At 41.1% G+C, this 24097-nt stretch overlaps 1 protein-coding gene across 1 annotated transcript in view; it reads right to left on the bottom strand.

Moving 5' to 3' along the window:
* The window catches only part of Lrrn1 (leucine rich repeat neuronal 1), a 44393-nt gene extending 28260 nt beyond the window's left edge, over positions 1 to 16133 (bottom strand). Inside the window, exon 1 of the mRNA XM_041641298.1 lies at positions 15629 to 16133. The gene's annotated coding sequence lies outside the window, so the exon portion shown is untranslated. The remainder of the gene's footprint in view (positions 1 to 15628) is intronic.
* Positions 16134 to 24097: the final 7964 nt, after the last annotated feature.

The raw sequence follows: 24097 nt of genomic DNA, 5'->3' as shown, positions 1-24097 counted from the left end.
CACATTCATGTGTTTTCCCTTCCTTCCTTCCTTCCTTCCTTCCTTCCTTCCTTCCTTCCTCCCCTTTTTCCTCCCTTCTGATCTTTCTTTTAAACCATAACAACTTGAAAACATTACCATAACCAGGACAGATTAACATGTCTTACTTACAAAATTAATTTCTCTTTGGGTTTATGTTCTGTCCCAGTAAAAGGCTTAAGAAAACAAAAGGGAACTATTCCCTTTAAAGAAAACAACCTGCATTGTCATTTGATGCAACTGAGGATAAGTATGCATGTTTCCAGCTTTCTTCAAGATTGTAAGATTTAAGGACAAGTTAAACTATGGGATATTTAAATGATTCAAATGGTTATAACAATGAAGGAATACCCATCCACACACATATATGTATGTGCTCTCTGGTACTTGGGGTTGAACGTGAGACTTTGTGTATGATATACAAATGCTCTGCCACTGACCTATATTCCAAGTTCTGTTTTTTTTTTTTGATGCTTTAAGAAATACCTTTCCTAAGCTTGTCTTGAACTCATTGGTTAGCCTGTGATGACCTTTAACCTTTAATTTTCCTGCCTAAGCTTCCTAAGTGCCTGGATTATAAGTGTTCATTACCAAGCTTGGCTGAAGAAATATTTAATATTACTTAAAATGGTATTCAAATTTTGATAACAACAACCAACAGGGGTTTAAAACAAAATAAAAAAAACATTTCTCCAAGAAAGTGACCAGCACTAAGCTCTAGCATGATGGCTAAAAATGCAAACATATAGCTTTGTGTCTTTTAAGTCCCCAAAACCTAAAGAGCATCCATGATGGCATAGTATCTGGGGCTGATAAATATTACCACCAACATGTGCTAGTAATTAGGTGATCCATACATTCCAAATACACAGGCATAATAGAAAGCAATGAAAATAATTTACTGAGCAATGCTTCTGGGTCAGAGGAGGAGAGGAAACTGCATAGAGAGGATGAAGTGATGAAGTGTACAAAGTCATGATATTGGGAACTAAGTGTGAACGCTTCTTTCCAAATCTAGTCCACAAATACATTCTTGGCCTAATAGTCTACAAATCAGGTCTTTAAAAACAGAGAACTCTCAACAGAGGAATCTAAAATGGCTGAAAGACACTTAAAGAAAGTCTCAACATCATTAGTCATCAGAGAAATGCAAATCACAACAACTCTGAGATTCCATCTTACACCTGTAAGAATGACCAAGATCAAAAACACTGATAACAACTTATGCTGAAGAGATTGTGGGGTAAAGGGAACACTTCTGCATTGATGGTGGAAATGCAAGCTGGTACAGCCCCTTTGAATATCAGTGGTGCAGGAGGTCCTTCTGTATTTATGTTGCTTTCATTGGTTGAATAAAGAAACTGCATTGGCCTTTTGATATGGAAGAACTTAGATGGTCAGGGAAAAGAGAACTGAATGCTGGGAGAAAGAAGGCAGGCAGAGAGAGCTGCTATGGAGTCTCCAGAGTCAGACATGCTGAATCTTTCCTGGTAAGCCACAACCTCATGGTGACATACAGATTATTAGAAATGGGTTGAATCTCAAGATGTGAGAGTTAGCCAATAAGAGGCTAGAGCTAATGGGCCAGGCAATAATTAAATTAATACAATTTCTTTGTGGTTATTTCAGGCATTAAGCTAGCCGGGTGGTGGGATGGGACCTGCCGCCATTCTATACAACATGTCAGTGTGGCAATTTCTCAGAAAATTAGGAAACAACCTTCCCCAAGATCAAGTAATACAACTTTTGGTATATACCCAAAGGATGCTCAATCATGCCACAAGGGCACATGCTCAACTATGTTCACAGCAGCATGGTTTGTGATAGCCAGAACCTGGAAACAACCTAAATGCCCCTTGATTGAAGAATGGATGAGGAAAATGTGGTACATTTACACAATGGAGCACTACAAAGAAGAAAAAAATAACGACATCTTGAATTTTGCCTGCAAATGGATGGAGTTAGAAAACATCATATTGAGTGAGGTAACCCAGATGCAGAAAGACAATTATCACATGTATTCACTTTTAAGTGGTTTTGAAACGTAAAACAAAGAAAAGCAGCCTACAAATCACAATCCCAGAGAACATAGACAACAATGAGGACCCTAAGAGAGACATACATAGATCTAATCTACATGGGAAGTAGAAAAAGACAAGATCTCCTGAGTAAGCATGGGGACCTTGGGATAGGGTTGAAGGGGAGGAAAGAGGCAGTGAGGGTAGCAGAGAAAAATGTAGAGCTCAATAAAAATTTTTTAAAAAAGAAAGTTAATTGCTTACCACTGAATAACTCTCTACTGGTTAAAGCCCAAAGCAGACAGCTGGAGCAAGTGTGTGGAACAGGACCTGCTTCATTTGAATGAGATTTAGGTTGTGTCATAAGAGGAATGGAAATCCAGACAGGGAAGTATGTACAGGGCTTTTAAGATTTTGCTAAGGCATTTTCACTTATTTTTTATTGGGGAAACTGTGGGATGATTTCTCTAATAAGGATCAATCCATTAGCTATGTGCAAGGTAGAGGGGGAAGAGGAAGAATAAATAAACATCCTTGATGATGTGGATGTCCTTCTGTATATGTGTTGCTTTTATTGGACAATAAATAAAGCTGTTTAGGCTAAAGGCTTAGCAGAGTAAAGCAAAGTGGGAAATTTGAACAGAGTTATATAAAAGAATAGACAGAGTCAAAGAGAGGCCATGTAGCTGCTGAAGGAGAAAGATGCTAGAACCTTACCGGTAAGCCACAACCTCATGGTAATACACAGATTAATAGAAAGGGTTAATTTAAGATATGAGAACTAGCTAGGAATATACTTGAGCCATTGACCAAACATTCTTGTAACTAATATAGTTTCTATGTGATTATTTGGGTCTGTGTGGCTGGGAAACACAAAATGATGCCCAACATTCAGCAACGAACATCCACATAAAGTCTAAAACAGCTTTAAATAAAAGCCCTTCTAGATCCACAAAAGTAGGACCCAAGCGCAGCGTTTTGGTAACTATATATTTTCAGATAGATTTGTTTGCTAGAGGCAAGAAGAGGCATGATTCCTTTAAGAGAAGGCTTCAAAGCTACAGAGAAAGCCTGCCTTGAAAAATAAAAAAATAATAAAAATAATAAAATAAGAAAAAGAAAAAGTAATTGTGCTCCATAGACGACGTAGGTGATGATTTGTCAGTTAACTCTTGTGACACTCAGGTATAATAAAAGGAAAATGCATTAGAAGGGACAAGAAGGCCATGAAAATAATTCAAAAGAAGGAAGCTAGCTGACAAGACACTCACATTTTAATTATAATTTTTCTTTTTATTCTTTGGTTTTCTGATAATCAAGATTTAGGCAACTTAATCAAGATATATAACACAAGAGAGATTTTATTTTTCTCTCCTGGTGTGACCTTTATTCTTGGATATAAGCCATATCCAACACGTCAGACAGTGGCATGCCACACAGCCAGCAAGGACTCCATGCTATTCTTTCACAGAGAAATTAAAGGTTTCTGCTCTTTCCCTCCTAGCACTACACACATTCTTTTTTTTTCATTTTGTATGTGATGTATGCATACATGTCTACCTGTTCATAGATGTCTTCTCTTTATGCATGCATACCGGAGACCAGAGGCTGATGCTCAATGTCCTCCTCTCTCTCCCTCTATCTTTTTGCTTTGGAGACAGGGTCTCTGATTGAATCTGGAGTTCATCAATTCAGCTAGTGGAGAAAACTCACAGGACACTTCTATCTCTGTCTCCTAGTGCTGGGTTGCAGGCATGCACATCTGTCCACACCTGGTTTTTACATGCGTGCAATCGATCTGAACTCAGGTCCTCAGGCTTGTGCAGTCACCTCCCCAGCCCCAACTCCTCTTTATGCATCTCAAACCCTTCTTTTTCCATTCCTCATACCAGCTATGCCTTCTCTGTTCTTAGATCACACTAGTCTTTCTCCTGTCCCTCAAGCCCACCAAGCTCCTTTCTACCTCTGTGCCTTCACTTGCAAAGTTCTCCCTGCTCCACATCCTTTGCCTGCCAGACTCTTACAGATTTTTGTTCAGATATCACCTCTCTGAAGAGGCCTTCTCTTAGATATCTCCAGGTCGTATTCTATAAGCCCCATGATCACCGAACTTATCAGTACAGCCATGATTTCATATTTACTTGGGTGATTACCAGATTATTGCTTTTCTCTTCCAGCAGTCAGCAAGCTCTATGCAGGAAGGCAGACTGTATCCACCCTTTGCTCACTGTCTTCCCAGCTTATGGGAAAAAAGAATCTGCTCACCAACGGTACTGTCACTGTTTGCCAAATGACTGAACTGCAGACTGTCATGCTCTGAGAACTGTGCCAAGTTCTTTCCCATATATACGTCTATCTGCAGATGAGAGAGGGTGGGGAGAAAAAGAAGCAGTTTTTTTTTTTATAACCGTCCAGGACTGCACAGCCAGCATGTCTTACAGTGGAGAGTCAAACCTACATGCATCTGACCTCATCTTCTGTTTCCTCTGATTTGTTCAAGAGTATCTACACTTAATTATTTTGCCTTGCTTCCATTTACTGTGTCTCTCCACTAAGTCTGGGAGTTCATTCAGGACAGAAACAACGTCATACAATTCTACGTATCCCTCACATCTCCCTTCTAAGAGAACTTTATATTCTATGTGCATGTAATGAACATTTGGATTAATAATATAATTTAGTAATAATATGAAAGCTTTCTCAAATTGAGTTCTATGTTCTGTAACAACCTCTATATCATATGAGTGTAATGCATGCATGCATATGAACAGCTCATCTCTACCCAAGTACAGAGGAAATAACGAAACATTGTTTAAAAGATGCAGTATAGGCCAAATGAAACAGACACGATATGGAAATCTCTTCTCCTACTCACTGAATATTTGCTGGGTGCATTTTCCCTGTGCCAAGTGCTTTTATGAGTGCCAGGGACCAGAGACTAAGTTGTAGGCTTTTCCCTTATGGAGCTGTGTGGTAGTGATGGCATTACAAGTGATATAAATAAATAATCTTAAATTAAGACAGCATGTTCTAAACTTGAGAAGAGGATGAGGAGGAGACTTGAGGAAAGCAAGGGGAGTGTGAGTACTTCATCCTGGAGAAAAATAGCGCTAAGCGTTCTTGATCTCCCATATTTACTAACTGAAACACACTGGACAAGGACAATTTCCTTTTCTCGTTTTTTTCTTTTTTATACACAGCACAATATTTAACTCCCAGGGTTGCTATAGACTCATCTCAACACATTTAGAAAATCATATTCATTAGCATCCAACGGTAGCCCGGTGACCAGCTGGGAGTAAGGACAGAGCTAGAGTATGCATTTTACCAGGTACTAGTAAACCCATCCACTGTCAGAGACCTTTTATGAGATGAACCAGACAATGCCTATGAGGTTCTTTGTAAACGATCTTCGTTTCCATCTCAGAGGTAGTTCAAAGATGATATTCTACACCCACCCTTTCATGTGCAAATGGAGAGATGCTAGCAGTAGCAAAGCAGAGGCTGGGAAGCTAAGCAGTCTCCTGTGGGAATGACTGTTAGGAAGCTAGCTCACCTTTCCTGGCTTGCACTTACTTACAAAGGTATCCATGGAGGTTCTTCCTGCATGTTGTAACACAGTGAGGGGGGCAGAGGGTGCTTATCCGGATAACCCTGACGTGCCGTGTGGATTTTCTAGTTACTAGTGTGAAGAGACAAATCAGCTTTATAAGATACACTGACCCAGGTATTTTGTTATAGCGACAAGAAATGGATAAGGATAAGATATGATCTGGAAATAATAAGAGCAAAGGCCTGAATGCATTCATCTATCTGCCAGTCCTTAAGGAAGTGAAAATTGTGTGAGCTACTGACTTCATAGAGCATATAGTCTGAATCTTCTTGTCCCTTAAATTCTTGCCTCAGAATCAGCACCCTAGGAATGCAGATATATCGCAGGTGGAAAGGTCAGTTGCTGGCATAATCCCTCTCCTATGCTCTGCTATGTACTAAGGACCATTTATGGTGCGCTATCCAAAGGGCTTTGTATTCCTGTTGGTATAAGACAGGTTTGACCATCACATTCCCCATTATGCAGATGGAGACACTAAGGCTCAGGGAGATACCTCCAAACTTTTCATTACTACCCCCCCTCCCCCTGACCTTGAATCGTCTGCCATGAAACAGACAAGCACTGATTAACATGCTGTTCTGATGCATCACTTCCACGACAGAAGGACACCTTCAAAGAGGAGAAACTTTAGAAACGTTAGAAACCTTAGAAACTCTCAAGTAGTTATTTTAAACACTGCATGCAGCTTGAAGTACTGGGGAAAAAATCATTTGACACTTTTCCCTAAGATTCAGCAACTTACGTCTACAAATGTTAAAGACACTAACACTTTATATCTGACTTTTCTGTGTGTAACAGAATGTTGCTTATCATTTGTGTGGGTGCCGGTGTACATGTGTACACTGTCAAGTGTATGCACACATGTGTGGGAGATTCATACACATGTGTGCATGCGCATTTGGAGGCCAAAGGTCAGAATTGGATATATATACATACACATATACAATATATATATATATATATATATATTGAGGAAGGGTCTCCCACTGAACCTGAAGCTCACTGACTGAGCTACAATGGTTGGCCTAAAAGCTCCAGGTATTCTCCTATCTCAGCCTTGCCAGTTCTTGGATTCCAGGTACACGCCAACATCATGCCTGTCTTATTATATAGGTGCTTAGGATCAAAATTCAGGTTCTCATAGTCACACAGAAAGCACTTTGTCTACTGAGCCATCTTGCTAACCTTTGATGTCAATCTTTAGAAACCAAAACTGAGTCAATGATAAAATAACAATATTCGGTGTGACGATAATGATAAGAAGAACATAATCTTCCAAAATTCATTTTCATCCACTTAAGATTATTTAAAATGAACTTAAAAGTATGTGGTTAGTAATGCCAACATAATTTTAAAGGAAAGTTCAATAGTTATTAGGTAAGTAAAATGTGAAAGTAGATTTAAACTTTAATATCAATAAAATGTTTTATTTTATTTAAGTATTATTTCATATGGCACGGCAGAATTTTGTAGAATATGGGTAGGCTACTGGAATTCATCTAGTCCAGTATTTTGCCCTAGAGCTGCAGTTAAAGAGGTTGAGACATAGCTAAGTGCGGTGCAGATTTGGAATGAGATGGACCCATGTTCCTATCTTGACTCTGCCTCTTCCCAGCTCTGTGAGTCACAGAGGAGGGTTTTACAATGCCTTGGCTAGAAAGCAGAAATGCTATACCTGAATCAAGAATTCTCTCCGGAAACCTATGTCACTCAATTCATTTAGTCATCCACTAATCCAACAAATATGTATTAAGGCCACACTAGCCATTACTTAGCACTTTCTGCCTAGATTTCCAAAGGAGCTGTAAAGTAGGGATCTCTGTGACAGTTGTAAAACAATCTATGTGACAGCCGTAAATAAGTTAATATATAAAAAGTGTTCGTGGTTTTTCCTGGTACACTGACTGCAGAAGCTAAGGACTAATATTGGAGATTATTATTAGTCTCCTACTACTCTGTCGTGTTAAAAAAATGACTGACTCTGGGGATATAATTTAGGAGCCCTATGTAATATTTTCCTTCCAATTACTAAGCATCACATTTGCATAGATGCAATCTCTCATTCCATTGTTCAGCTGCGATAGCAAAGTCATTTGGAAACTTCTTCAGTAGATGTCCACTTTGACAATGCTAGCCTTCATACATGGAAAGAAAAATACTCCATCTGGAAAATCTGTGCATAAATTTTTTGTTTCCCTGCAGGTAACTCCGAAGTCTTAGCTGGTCTCCTGGGTGAGACAAGATGAGTTTGTGAGAACATGAGGAGGTTAGCTGTGTCCCTACAGAGCAAAGCAAAGTTAACTGGTCCTCTGGGGGATTGAACCTTACATGTCATCCTCAGGGCCCAGAACCTTAATCAGCCATAACAAGCCACAGAAATCCACCAATGACTATTTCATTGTCCTTGGTTGTTCTGAGAGAGTCAGATGAGTTAATGAGAACATAGATTCCATAACTCATGTGTGATGAGTTAATGTAGATTCCCTTACGACTGTGGAGCACTCAGGATGTGGCAGAAATCCTATGTAACTCTTACTTAGGATCATGTGCATCACTGAGATTGCATACAGCTTTTAGTGGCCATATATCTTCTCTTTCTTCTCCTAAGACAACATTACACTATGCAAGCAAGGGTCAGCACACCTTTATAACCTGAAGAGAAAGCTCTCTTCAAAATTCAGTTTGACAAGCAAGTCTTACTAACAACAAACAAACAGGCATAAATTTTTTAGTATGGATTTTTCTCCTCATGTGTATATGTGTGTGTTCATATATACATGTGCATATACTTGTGTACATGCATCCTAGATGCAGATCTGAATCTTGAAAGTTATTCTCTATCCTCTGCACATATGCCATGCATGGGCACATGTCACTCTGACACAAGAAATTATATATTAAAACAAGCCTACATTGTTGCACGTTTTCTCAGTGGACCATCTCTGTTTTCCACATATTCTAATTCTACCATCACTCTACTATGAGATTTCTTCCCAGTTTGCTAGTGAGTTTTTTAAGCTGCTATTGTCAGCTTAGGATATTAGAGAGCAGGCCCAATTAGTCTGCAGGAAAACCCAGTTTAAATTTCTCTGCATGATTCATCTTCACCGTCGCATTCCAGGTCTTGACTTTGGTAACCCAGGAGCTACAGTGCTGATTCACTGTAATATTGCTACCTGCTCTCTAGTCAGAGAGGAAGAGGCAGTGGGTGTGAGAGATGCAGACAGCCTTGGGACTCATCATTTCGCCCATCCTCCACTTGCTATTTGACCTCAGAGAATTTCAACCTGGGCTAAGGAAGAGCTTCGCTATCACTCTTCTCTTACAGAAACATCAGATATACATTACGGGGTCAAAAGGAAACTATTCGTGGTTTTTATTCCTTTAGTTACTGGAGGAAAAGAAGAAAGAATAACACCTGCCATCTCTGACTGTGACACGGCAAGAGAGGCATATTTGATGGTTGGGAAAAATTTAAGGTTTGAAGATATGAGGCACTATGTCATCGTCAACTTAGCCACATCTTTCTTCCATGCAAGTTTGTGTTGTTCTATTTGTTACTATAGACTTTCTCTTTCCCCCCTTCTGCTTCTCAAGGCACAATGAATATTCAGTCCTATAAGGACTTTACAAGCAGTCTCCACTCTGCAGTTCTTCATTCACTAAAGAATCTTTCCTCGAGGAATCATGCCCTACTTCCATTCAATGGGACTGGATTTCAAATTGTCTCCTGAATATTTGTTCCTGTTGATTACCCCCTGTTGCATTTATTGGTGTGTTTCTCGAAGCCTTTTCTGACAGGCACTGCATGAATTAAAATATGTCCCATACTTCCACAGTACACTTTGCTCATCTGCCAGGTCCTTTCCGGAACCCCAAATAGAACCCCAGTGCAAGCAGAAGCAACACCGTGACAACATGATTTTACATGGTCCTAATAATATAGTGTCGGATAATTCTTGGTTTAAGGGGACCACATTAAGCATTTTTGGAATCCTTACTGTTACTCCTGGCTTCTACACACTAGAATTTCTATTGTCTTTAGATTTTAAGAATTTTCTAAATACCCTGTGTATATGTGTAGGGTTTGCCCCTACTGGAAATTTTCTATTTGAAATACCTTTTTCATTCTTGGCACCGAAGAATGTAGAAGAATACAAGGAATACAGTATGCTTGTGTTGGATTTGGAGTATGAACTGAAGAAAAACCAAGCTAACTTCATTTGGGTTCAGGGCCTTATGTGACATATTACATGTAGCCAGTGTTCAGAATGTACTCATCAGGTGAACTGATGTTTGGGAATCATAACCAGCTTCATGTTTCCTTCAAATTCTCTTCCCTGGAAGAGCCTACCAGGACAGGGAGTATGGAGCTGTCAGTATTGGGGGGTTATTCTATGTGTTTGTTTTATTTTTTGTATATGAATATTTTACCTGAACATATATATGTGCACTAACTGTGTGCTTGATGCCCACTGAGGTCAAAAGATGGTATCAGATTCCCTGGAACTGGAGATGCAGGTCATTGTGAGCCACCATGTGGGTTCTGGGGACTTCAACCTGGTTTTCCAAAAGAACAACCAGTGAGCGTAACTTGTGGGACATCTTTCATGCCCCAGAAATTCTTTTCAAAAGGAAAACAATAATATAAACCATCTTAACTGTAAAACTAGGGAAAAATAGAAAAAGTGAAGTGATTTCTTTGGCCATTAGCCACCCAGAAAAATCACAGCACTGGAGCAGAAGTCTAGTTCTTTGTAATAATAATCCTAGCGGCATCAAACAGCTCTTCTGGCTCCTTGCAGCAGCACCTTGACAGGGATGCAAAGCATCAGGATAGTTGCAGGACACCCAGAAGGTCACACACATAACCAGGCATTATTATCAGAGCTGGGCACTGCTCTGAGCTTTCCTGACTGTGCGCTGTACTTGATTGTGCTGATTATTATAGATACAAATGAAGACCTACCACTATTGTGAAACAACAATGCGGGTTAATGGTATTCTCTTTTCCTAGAGGGGGAAATTACAGACATGAAACCAATTAAGCCACCTTTCTTTCTTCGCAAAGCTGTTTTGGTTGTCCGAGATGGAGCTCTTCAGACGGTGCTTATTGCTAGTAAAGACAGATGGATTTGTTGTTCTTTCTAAGCTTTTATTAAGATAGGTACTGGTAGTGGGGCTGCCCAGGTTTCCCCTTCAGAATGGAAAGTGAACTTATGTTAATACGCTAGCTCATAAAAAGCGGTACAAAATAGGAAAACCAAATATTTTGAAATGAATGCAAGTATCCCCCTTGCTGAGGTTCAGAGATGCTGCTCTTGGAAATCTCTATTAGGGAAAGGCTCTTGGTTGCACTTTCCTGGCCATGGCATGGAGAAGCTATCATCCTATGATTAAGTGGCTCCAAAGAACAATGGCAGACTAATGCATGTGTAACTTAAATTTCAAATAGTTGTACTTTAGTCTCAGGTCTACAAAATATCTGCCACAGAAACCTTTCACATGTCGGTGTCACAAGTACATTGTTCAGGTAACTATGGAAACCCCCCAAAAATGCCACCAATGTGTCTGTTTCATACACAAATGAGGTGACAGCTGTGGAGTCCATGTCTGCCCCCATAGTATAATAAATGCGAGCTAAGACAGCCTGGGTCCGAAGATTACAACTCATTTACAGTAATCAGAGCTTTCAAATAACATCACAACGTCTGAGTTCGAAAGAGTGTCAATGGAAGGTAAGAAGCCACTATGAAAGCAAGCTCTACTCCACAGCTTTCAAAACTAAGTGCCCTAACCTAATGCATTTGTCTTTTCAGCAGGTGCTCTGAAATTAGGGTGGACAGCACCTTTGATGTGTACTGCAAGCCGACACCTATTTTCTCTGCTTCTTAGGGGCAATTTTTCAGTTCAGTAGATATGATGGTTCCATCCAAGTTAAATGTTTATGGTAGTTGTGGTACTACAAGCAAAGCTTTTACAATCCTTTTTGACAACATAGCCGATTATGGTAGTTAGTCCTTCCAGGCCTATTAACCTTGTTATGTTACAAGGGAGGAATCTCAAAGTTAGTAGATTAAAGAAGACACACCAGATCCCTTAGGTATAATTGGCAATAGTCTACTTACTAACCAAATAACTGGTATAATAATGCAAGATGATTAACTATTTATTATATCTGTTCTTTGAGAGATGGAAACAAAACTCTGAAATATACCCGGAATGGTGATATGTTAAAAGAGAGAAAGAACAAGTTTTAAAGTGAACTTCATTTAAAACTTTAAGGACAAATGCTTCTCTGGTGCTCTCTAAGATAGCGAAATTTACTGAGTTTAGCCTTTATTTTTCATTCTGTTCTTTGAGCCCAAACAAGAGAGACTACATGTTTTTCTGACTTCATCTGTATAATTTTAATTTCATTCTGAATAAAATATTAATCAAAGCTCTATTCATGAGTTAAAGATATTGCCATTGTTCTCAGAAATAAAAATGACTTTAAAATGGAAGCTGCTTTATCTTCAGATTGGCTTAACCCGAAATAAATGCTCAGCATAATAATTTAAAAAAATAAATACAATATTTGAGCAGCCTTTTATTAATGCTGAAATGAATCAGAGAATAACTATTTGTAGCTGAAAATGAAATTCTAAGAAAGAACTGTGAAAGCCTAGTAAAAGTGACACCCATGCCTATAATGTATCATGTTTTATATACAGTTTATGGTTTATTTAAGGTGGCATAAAGGCCTACAACAAGAAAATTAGTGTTATTTGTAGTTAACCTGGTAGTGAATTGAACTATAACTGTAATATCCGATTTATTTCTTACAAGTTGACTTTTAAGTACTTATACTCCCTCGATATGTCTCTGAGAGATTATTTATAAGAAGCAGAACAGTTCAGATCAAGAGACCAACAGTATCAGACTCTATATAGAGGCCAAGGGTCAGCCTCGTGTTTACTCGTTAATCTCAATTTCCAGACTCTAACAGGGCTACCTATGGCTATTTCTTCAGAACTATCATCTATAGTTGTAATGTGTTTGCATTTCTTACTAATCTTTTATATTAAGTACTTTAATGATTTTATTTGCCATAATGCATACTCAGTCCTTCCTGTATTAGACTTGTCCAGAAAAGACCTGACCTAGGGAGGTTAACAGTTGACCATTCATAGATGTATTGCTGTGGCACTTACCTTGATTTCAAAACCACGCTCTGGTAATCATACATTAGAGAGCTATGTGGGATTAGTTTGGAAATGCTGTTTTTATTTTATAGTCATCCCTCAGTTCCATCAGGGAGTCAGAACGCCAGGTTTGAGAGTCAAATGAGAATTCAGTACACCAATGTTGCTTTCTGACTTCCACACAGCTTCAAGGCAGAAATTGCGAACTTGGCTGTAACACTTGTTACTCAGATTGGACTCAATTCATTTCTTCCTAATTGGAGTAGACTGGCTTGTATATAAAGGGTACTGGGCAAGAATATAATAATCATAATAACAGCTTCAGAAAACATGTGAAACAGCATGCTAACATCTGTTGTCCACCCTTCTTCCCAATCAAGCCCAAAGCAATATTGTCTTCCTGTTGTATTTTAATGTCTCTTTTGGTGAATACATAGAACGTGGGGTCACAAACCCTGTTCAGTGAATAGGTTTCTTTCGCTCTTCAACAATGTTCAGGACTGACAAAAGATGGGTTTCTGGTACTGGTTTGTCAGGGGTTATAACTGCAGGCCTCACATGTGGCCCATGCGGCCCAGCTTTTGTTTCATCGGTCCTAGAGAGTCAGGAGGTGAATAGCATGGCTGACCAGCTAATATAACACAAGACAGAAAGGTCCTTGCTTTGGGAGTCCATCAAATGACTTTCCCTGTTCACTGTTCAGTACTGAGACACACACACATACTCTCACACACACCCGCTCTCTCTCTCTCTCTCTCTCTCTCTCTCTCTCTCTCTCTCTCACACACACACACACACACACACACACAAACACACACTCAAACCCAGGTCCTTTGCTAGAATGGGACACTCTCATCATCTGCAATTCTTTCACTCTGTCACCTACTGAACTCACATGAGAATGAAAAGACAGTGGCACTCCAGTGAGACCTTCCAGTGACAAGCACCTTTTCCTACATGACTTATCTCTCTGGGTAGGGGGCAAATGTTGGACAAGATTTAAAAAAAAAAATTGGAAGAAGAAGAGAAGAACTCTGAAAGTTGAGGAGTCAGTGAAGAAATATTTCAAGCCGCCAGAAGTGGATTAAAGTTACTGCCCGCATAGAAGCACTACCTCTATGCCGCATGCATGTATACACCCAGGTAAGAGCAAGTGGATTTGAGCTTCCCCCCATAACACCACACCAAGAATTTGGCTCTTGAATAAAGGTGTCAGCAAGCCATGGAATCCCCAAACAGAGAAACCCACACTGGGCCTTTATCCCACGTTCTTAAGGTCTATTGTTAACTGAAGACTCCTTGTCTTTTCAAATTCCTTCATGTGAATGGATGAGGCCAGACATCTGCCAGGATCGGCTCACATTTGCATGCAAATTAGAGACTTCATGACACACATGGCCCTGGAGCCTGTAATACCACTTCGACTCCAGCTTTATACAGGTCAAAGTAGGAATCGTTCTGAAGTTTTCACTTCTCCAGTTCCAGCTTTTAAAAATGAAGTCACGACGGCAATATAGGAATAGTACTAATTGCCTAAATTGGTAAATAGAATTGCAAAACAAGATAGTGTATTGTCTCAGGAGATTCTACAGGAAAAAGTACAAGTCAGCAGTACTTGTTCCCTCAGCGAATCTGAATTCCGTTATTTGTTTTATTATCTGGATTGGGAATGAACATACTAAGGACAGGATGGGATTTAGGAGCTTTGCCTACAGGGTTCAGTCACTCAAAGGCTTTGACAACTCTGATCACTCTCTGCAGCCTTGCCTTTGAAGCTATTGCTGTGGGTACCGCAGGCGAGGTCCCTCTGGAGCAAGTACTACCACGGAATCTTCCAGCCTGCGCATCCATGCCTGCTGACCGGCCACAATCCCAGGACGAACTTTCCAACCTGCCCAGTGCACGAGGTGCTTCTTGGCTGCTTGGCTTTTCTGGGGAAACCCAACCAGCCAAGGACTTTTCCCTCAGGTAGCGGTGACTGCGGGAACCCAGGAAGCACGAAAGCAGTAGGCAGCAGCCCACACCCCCTCTCAGTGCAGCACAAAGGACACTCGCTGGCAAACTTTTTTAGCTACTGACCCCGGAGCAAATGCCTGGAAGAGACCAAGGCTTCCTTGAACTTTCCACACCTATGACAAGCCTTCTTAAGGGACTACACCTTCTAGGCTCAAAACGTACAATTTTTTTCCTTCTTGGACCACATAATAGTTTACTATGTTCTCTTCAATGCTCTGACTTCAGTACTTTCAATGTTTTGTTAATTATGCTCCCTGCTCTTTATTCTTAACATCGAGGCCATTCCCAAGACCTCTTCCTCTCTCCACAACCTGCCACCTTCCTTTCTCTCCTCTTGACCCCATTCCAACTCCCTGGGTCTTCTATTTGCACGCTTCCCAGGCCCCAGCTTCTTCCCCTGTTCACATTCCCAACCAAGCCTTCCCTTCTCCTTGCCATTCTGGACACCACCATCCCCTGATGGGTCCCTGAAATTCTGGGGGCTCAGCTCCAGTCACTGCCTTTTGCCTTTTTTTTTTTTTGGTCTGAGCTGCCTTTTCAACTATTGCTCTTCCTCTCTTCCTGCTCCATTTTGAAGGCAAGAGGGTGGTAACTAGATTCTCCTTTCCCTACTTCGTCTACCCCCAACCCCAGCTCGAGAAACCGCGCCCCCGTATCCCCTTTAGACCGAGATTTCTCAAACGTTGTAGGGTCCGCTGAGCTGCCAAGTTTGTCTCTACTTCCCCCTCGCTGCCTCCCAAACCTTCTGTTGCGGCCCAGTTAGTCGGGGCACTTACCCTAAGGCCCGGCTGGTGGGGATGTTGGGGTGCGAACAGAGTGGGCAGCCGGTGGCAGCAGCAGCAGCAGAAGCAGCAGCAGCGGGAGGATGAGGACCGGCTGAGCAGCGCCTCCTCCCAACCCGCAGCGCGCACTGGCTCCTTGGGGGACCCCCGGCAGAGCACCAAAAACGCAAGGCGAGACAGCCGCAGGAGCAACAGCTGCTGTGCGGGGCTGGGCTAAATCCGGTATTTGGGGGTCGGAGTAGAGACAGGCAGGATTGGGAAGGAGGGTAAAAGAAATGGGGTTCAGAGGGCGGGGCAGCGAAAGATCGGGTCTCAAGGAAGGCGCTCTAGGCGTCTCGGGATGCAGTAGCACGGATGCCCCTGCCTGGGAGGACACCGTGGGCCCCGGTCCCTGCCCGGCAAGCGCTGCAAACCGGGGCGCACGGGCCTCGCCTCGTTCCGCGGCTCGCTGCCGGCGCCCTCCGTGCGCCCCGCTTTGTGCTCCCCGCAGCCGGCGTGCACCTGGTGTAAGCAAAAGCGGTCAGCTGATGGGCTGCGCGCTGATTGGCTGTTCAGTCGTCTCCTCCTCTCCCGCCCGACCCCCTTCCCGACCTCCCCCAACCTCCCCCCTCCCGCTGCTTCCCGCCCCCCACGCCCGCCTAGGCGCAGCCCCGCGCCGGGACACCATCTGCAACCCGTCCAACAAAAGGGCTGCTCAGCCCCGCAACCCCGGGTCTGCTAGACCGCTGCGCCTCTACCGTTGCTGCAGGGAGCAGCGAGCTGCTCCTTTTTTTTTTTTTTTAATGGGGACGAAAGGCTGACTGGGTGAGGGAGGCAAGGAGCTGGGGAAAGCCCTTGTAAGAAAGCCATGGGCATAATACGACTGCATCTCTGAGCAAGGTAGAACTTGGGTTCAGGCGATTATACAAAACTCTGACCCTTCCCTTGGAGATAGGTGATACTAGGTGCGTACAAACCCGCGGTGGAACTGGTTCACGCCCTTCCCGTAGGGATAGGACCCTTAACTGGAAGGCAAAGTCATTACCAAATTCTGGAGGCTTTCTGGAGACGATTCTGAAACTTTGAAACTACAGTTTTCTGTTAGGTTAGGTGTGAAAGTTGTGTTCATATTAGCAGAGGATTGAAGATTCAGACAGTTTGCAGGGTGGGAGATGTCTACGTGAGAGCATGGGTGGGAGGCAGAGGTGCTAAGCGCTAATTTGGAGACTGCGCCTGAATCCCAGTCTCAGCTTCAAAGTGGCAGCCCAAAGCGAGATTCAGGATAAGTCCTAGTTACATGGTATTGGGAGAATCAGCTTTAAGCCAGAGAGCATTATCAGTCGTCAGTATTGAACAACTTTGAGAAAGACAGCGTGATTTTATTTCCTCGGGTTACTTAAGCCCCAAAATTCTGTATTTGAAAGAATACATTATCACGAAATTTACATTTGAAGTCGTTAATGCTAGGGGAGAGTTTCAATAACAATGATCTTACATTTTTGATCCTTATAGCTTCTCCACTCCCAGGGTGTCTTGCTTAGATATCTGAGAAGTGTTTGCTTACACTTCCTAGTCTCCTGAAGCTATTAACTATTTTGTAGCCACTGGTGGGTCACAAAGTGGACCTTCATAGGCTCTAGGGAAAAGAAAGTGAGGATGCAGGATAGATAATGAATGAACAGTAGAGATAGCTAGACCGGGTGGGGGGTGGGTGGGTAGCATGTTGAGTCTAGACTAGATTATCTGTTTCTCTCTCTCTCTCTCTCTCTCTCTCTCTCTCTCTCTCTCCTACATGTAAGTTTAAAAGAAGATGGCTACTGGCTTCAATAGAGACCTAGTTGTGGCCTTTCAAGGTGACTAAGAAAGTCTGTATTTTCTTGAGAGTGGGAGAGAGTGGCTGCCACACCCTTCAGTGTGAAGTTCTCCAGAGGTGGGTCTTGGGGAAGACAGCTGGTATATAATGTTCGATGGTGTTGGGTGACTGCAAGTCCTGTAACAGTACCCAGGTTTTAGAAAATCCTTCCTGAAGACGGTGGTAGAGATCGGGCACCAAGGTATGAGGTTTGAAAACAGGTCAACACTGTTTTAAAGGCCAGAACTGCAATTAAGATCCATGTCCCTGTGGGAAAGTCACTTCACCTCCTTAAACCTTAGTTTCCTTGGCTCTAAAGTGGGATTAATCACAGTAACGATCCCAAGGGAGTGTGCTGGTTAGAGAGTGAAAGAAAGCAAGTAAAATGCTTGGAGCACTACATGGTGGATGGGAAGCATTGACAGACATAGCCAGTAGCATTATGTAGCCCGGTTTTGCAGATTAAAACAGCACATCAGGTCAGACAGGAGGTATTGTGATTTTACAACTTTCTCTTCAAAGGCACAGACAGAGCCAGCAAGAGAAATGGTTTCTGTCTCCCTGTTATCCAATTCATTTCTTTTTAAATCGGTGTATCATTTATTTAAACTGGTTTTCCTCTTCCCCAAAGCAAGGGTAAGAAAGGAAGCCCAGCCTACTTCTGCTTGATTGCTACATTTATTTGGCTTCAGACAGAGGAACATTAGGAAGAAAATGTGTCAGCAATGGGGGAAGAAGCTTGCAGCTCGGGGATGGTCATTGCTGTGACATGGGAATAGTTACTGAGGGCGAGGAGACAGATGAGGCTTGTTGATGATGAGAGTTAGAAATGGGACCCCATTATTGGATTTTTGGTGGATTCTTTAAATTGTCAACTGTGCCACATTTTACAAACTGTCATTTGGTGACTTTGCAAATATTGTATGCCCTGTCACTTAAAAGCCATTGGTCCTAGACATGAGGGAAGCAGAAACAGCAAACTAGCAACATACTCAGATTTGCTTGCCACTTAAATCCTCCAATGCATCTCTAAATGAATCTTTAGTGAATCGATCTTGTTCTTGAGGTCAGAATTTATTTATTGGTCCAAAAGGATTTGATCTTGTTATTCCTGATAGGAGCACTTGGTGAAGACTGGAGTCTTTGAAATGGAATGGAATTAGAGAGATAGGGATGAACATTCCCATGAGATCTGGGTTTTCATGTTAATACAAGGAGTTGTTTTTGCATTGGAGTTGGCGATGCTGAGACACTGTCCACCTTTCCAGGGTTCCTTTTAGTCCCTCTTGAGTTTTCTTTACTTGACACTGAAGGAACAATGTGTTCGGTGTTAGCCTAATTATATTGATTTATGTGATAAATGTAGAGGGAAAAGATATGGCACTGTAGATTATAATCATATTTGAATATTCTTTCAAAGAACAATGCATTTTGAGAACAAAATAGAAATATGTCATTTAAAACCACAATTTTTTAGACCTTGAAAATCTCTCTCTCCCTCTCTCTTTTTCTCTTTCCCTCCATCCTTTTCCCCTCCATCACTGAAATATTAGCAGGATGCTATTCTTTTCAGCCTCTAGACAAATATTCAAACAATGCATGTGAAACCTTTTGAAGTATGTAGTTCTTGTGAATTACGTTAACTTTCATACCAGATGTGTTGTTGGTCTAAAAATTTTGGACAACTGGATGTGATTTACTAAATATATATAATCCTTGCTCTTCTGTTTTTTAAAACTGTCTATGAATTCATTTTAATGTAAAAAGTCACTAATTGAAGTTTGTATAATTAAAATTAGTTTTAGCATTTAAGTCTAATTATTTGATATGAAACTAAGGGGTCTGAACATCTCAGTTTGCTCAGAACTCTCTCTATTTTAGATCAAAGAGTCTTCCCACTCAAGAAACCCCTCAGTCTTGGTTAAATGAAGAATGTGAGCGCATTAAGTAGAACTAACATCAATAGGTTTACGGTGATGATTACAGGTTTAGATGAGTCAAATGCTTGTAGATATACCAAATCGTATCTTACTATCGACGGAATAAAAGATCTTATTTCACACGCAGAATGTAATTGCCTTAGAGACCTTAGCTATGGTCTTTTCTAACTTCCTTCTTATTTGCCTAAAGAAACCAAGCCCTGGGAAAGCAATTCTCCTGATCTTTTGAGAGTGCCTACCCTTTTGAGAAAGTCGGACCATATACTTTTGGAGGCAGGGACCATATGGCCAGATCCTCGGCTTATGCTTAGCATGTAATTGGTACCCAGCGACACTTTTTGAATGGTTGATTTGCATTAATCCTATTTCTGCTGTAGTTATGTAACTGCATCTCATTGTGTCATAAGCATTTTCTTCATGTCATTAAAACGTCTTCTATGATTGGATGCACTGTGATTGTATGAGTCCATAAATCTTGGTGAGAAATAACAGCTTTGACAATTATTTTCTGTGATTTATGTTATCACACACATTCTTTATTGGAAATCCCATTTTTGTTATTGAGCTACAGACTTTGTTTTGGCTTATCAACTTAACGCTATCTTTAATTTTTATCATCTTTTACCTTTATATTATAGATCTGAGTAAAACAAATAAAAGGTTTTCTTTGCTTTTTAAGTTTTAGTTAGAATTTTAGAAATAAATTTCTTTGTTTTAAGTTGCTTGTCTTCTGTTGTGGCTTAATCTTTCAACTGTATAAGGGTAGCTAGCACAAACTAAGAAATAATGTTGCTATGCAGTACACCTAGAGTTATATTCTGTATTGAGAATGAAATGAACTGAAATGGTTAAGACCCAGGGCTAGTTTAGCACAACAGCGGAACATTTTCTCAAGTCATTAAGTTCTCCATGCCTGTAACAGTATTTATTGTGGGGCTTTGTGAGAACTGAAGGGGTGTGTGTATGTGTGTGTGCATGTGTGTGTGTGTGTGCACATACTCACGCACCTAGCAGATAGTAAGCATTCACTCAGTGCTGAGGTATTCATTAATGTCATTCTAAATACTGTCACAAATAGATGGAAGAGTCTTAGTGGCTTAAATAAAGCAAGGTTAATTCCCCCTTCTGTAACTGTGTCCCTGTCTAGATGACCTCCACATGGTCAACCCAGGCCCACGTGATTTCCACATTGTCACTTTCTTTTACGTTTTCTGACTCATGTCTCATCACATAGAGGAAGGGGAAAGAGTGAATAAAGAATCGTTGGAGAAGTTCTGTAGTGTGCACTACAAACATGACTCTAAGCTCCTCTACCTTCTAGCTTCTATTGGCAAAGACTCAGTTAAATAGCTGCACTTGATGATGAAGAGGCAGAGGTAATCATTAGGGCTTTACCTGGGCCTTGTGGGCTAACACTGTTCTTGGGCCTTCAGAGATGGCTCAGTGGTTAAGAGTGCTTCCTGTTCATGCTGATGGCCTGAGCTCAGTTCCAAGCACCTACTTACAACTGCCTGTAACTTCAGCTCTAAGGCATCTGATGCCCTCTTCTGGCTTCTGAGAATACCTGCACTTACTTGCATGTACCCACAGGGACAAGCACACATAATTAAAAATAAAATAAAATAAATTGAATTAAAATAATTAAATTGAAATTAAGTTAGGTCTTGGCTAAGTGCTAACCTAATAGCTATCTCCACATTGCCTTGGTGCCATCCCCAGAAACTCTATGCATGAGCAAAGTGGCTTGTCTTTTGGTACTGAAGTTACCTTTATACCATCTTTTGTTTCAGTTCACTTTGGTTCCTCTAGGAAAAGGCTTAGAAATCATGGTACTAAAATTAACTGCCCCTATTTTTCATAAACCTAACACTCACATTTTGTTGTAGACCTGGGGCCTATGAGGCTGTAGCAGAAAGACTGGGAGATAGGGTTAGCACACAACTCGTTTTATGCACATTTTATAAACACTTAAGCTCACAGAATGTCCTCTTTATTTCTTGTAGTTTGTCTGCCAAGTGTGTCCCATTTTCCCTCGACTCCCTTTTCTTTTTATGAAAAAGGAGTCTCACGCTTTTTTTTTTTAATTTATGAGCATGTAAACGGCATCCTCTGATAAATCACTAGCCACATTCCATTTTCATAAGTAACCAATTACCGACCTGCCAGACAGATCTCTGTTGAAATCCTCCTCTCCTGATCTCACTTCACACTGTACCCTTGACTGGTTTGCCAGAACCTTGCCTTCATGTACAAGCTGCCCTTTAGAGCAGAGACCGTTTCTGAGTGTTATGAGTATGAAGAGAGCAAGCCCCCAAATAGACAGGCGATGTATAAATGGGAACTTACCTAGTTTTTAGAAGTGAGGCCATTAAAATTCAGTGCAGCAAGTGCCATAGGATTTGGGATCTAAAAAGAACTTAAGATATGATCTGCTTCAACCCATTCATTTTACAGATGGGCGAACTGAAGTTTCCAGAAAGCTAACACATCTGTGATCGCAGAGGATATAGGAAACTTGACTGCACTTAACCTTTATGTAAGTCTGTCAGTAGCAGAGCCAGGCCTGTGAGTGGAATTCTTTCTTGTTATTTAGAGATCCTAAACTCTTTCAGATGTTCATGCATATATCTTTCCCATTTGATTTTTAAAAAAGTCCCATAGTTTTTATATTCTGTCTATTTTTTTCAGTTTTTTGAAATTATCATACTATATATACAGTTTGCTAGATTGCTGTATGTGAACTCAAGAGATCAGGCAACACATTCAGACAAATGGGCCCATCTCAAAATATAAAGTGCCACATACAGCTGAGGAAACAAAAAAACGGAACAAATGTGATTGATCCTCACCATATGTGTGATAAGAGGTTCATATCTAAATAATACAAGGAACTCAGATTTCAATGGTAAGAAAGTAAAAGAAAAAAGGATCTGCATATGCATTTTAGAGGAAATATACAGCCAACAAGTGATGCAGGTGGGTCTTCTATCTATCTGTTGCTTCATTGGTTAATTAATAAGGAAAACTCCTTGGCCTGATAGGTCAGAACATAGGTAGGCAGGAAAGACAGAACAGAATGCTGGGAGGAAGAAGGCAGTGAGGCAGACACCATAGTTCTCCTCTCCAAGATGGACGCAGGTTAAGATCCTTCCTGGTAAGCCACCACCTCGTGGTGCTACACAGATTATTAGAAATGGGTTAATCAAGATGTGAGAATTAGCCAATGAGAGGATAGAACTAACGGACCAAGCAGTGTTTAAAAGAACACAGTTTCCATGTAATAATTTTGGGTAAAACTAGCTGGTGGCCGGGAGCTGGGAGGCGGGAAGCGACCTGCAGCTCCTTCTACAAACAAGTATGTGAAAAGCATATTCATAATCACTTTGGAAGAACATATCTTCATGCCCTTTAGAATGGCCATTATAAGAAAGAGCTGGTGAGAGGTCCGGAGAAATGGCTCAGCAGGTAAGAGTATGGAAACATTGGCTGCTCTTTTAGAGGATCTGGGTTCGAATCCATGTACCCTCATGGTAGCTCTCTGTAACTGCACTACCAGGGTAAATCATGCTCTCTTCTGGCCTCCATGGGTAGTAGGTACCATGTGTTAGACAGACATATATGTAGACAAGCACCCATACAGGAGGGAGGGAGGGAGGGAGAGAAAGAGAGAGAGAGAAAGAGAGAGAGAGAGAGAGAGAGAGAGAGAAAGAGATTTCAAGATGTGCTCAGCAAGTGTGGCTGTTTCCTGCCAAGCCTGACGATCTGAATGCCATCCTAGAATCACATGATGGAAGGAGAGAAACAATTCTTCTGAGTTATTCTCAGACCCCCACAAGAACATGGAGATCCGTGGGTCTCCCATAAATAAATTAATCACTTTGTTAATTATGAGAAAGAGAAAAGCTAAATAAGCGATAATGTGGAAAAATTGGAACCTTTACATATCATTAATTGGAATGTAAATTATTATAGCCATTATGGAAAGCAGGTATGGAGATTCCCCAAAAATTAATGTATATTTAACATATAAGCATATAATTTAGCAGTGGGACTTGTGCCTGTACAAACAGAAGGTAAACCTGGTGTAGGATGACAGGTGGCAACTGAAAACCTCAAAAAACTCTACTTATCTAAAAACATTCACCATTAAAGGATTCTAAATGTACAGTCTCCAGTGTATAAAGTATTCAGAAATGATAATCCAAGTATGCTATTTGTGAATTTGGAGTCGTAAATGCCACATATGTCAAAAGTGAGACACCAGTTTAGGAGGTAGAGGAAACTTTACAAGAGGGGCTGAGTGAGAAATCTTCTGGTCATCAAAGGTAAAGCTTCAGAGAAGAAGCAGGACCTAGCCTCTTTCTCTTTTTCTCTTTTCTGTCTTGTTCATGAGGTTAATGGCTTTGCTCTTCCATATGACCCTGTCATGATGCTTGGTTTCTCCAGAGGCCTGCAGCAAGAGAGTGCTTCATGGATTGAAATCATCAGAGCTATGAGTCCAAACAACTCCCTTTCTCTTAAAAAAAAAAAAAAACACTTTTCTCAGGTATTTGTTACAATAAGAGAAAGATAACTGACACAGCTACACACTTTGTATGCACACACAAATGTTTCGAGTCCTGGATCAAAATGGCATTGATCAGCCAGTTACCTCTTGCTTGACTGTAGACTTGCCTTTGCTGTTAATAGCTT

This window comes from Microtus oregoni, unplaced genomic scaffold (genome assembly GCF_018167655.1).
Source record: "Microtus oregoni isolate MIOR12 unplaced genomic scaffold, Mior012 000002F_ref0000024, whole genome shotgun sequence".
Classification (NCBI taxonomy): domain Eukaryota; kingdom Metazoa; phylum Chordata; class Mammalia; order Rodentia; family Cricetidae; genus Microtus; species Microtus oregoni.
This window is presented reverse-complemented; position numbering and strand designations above follow the sequence as displayed.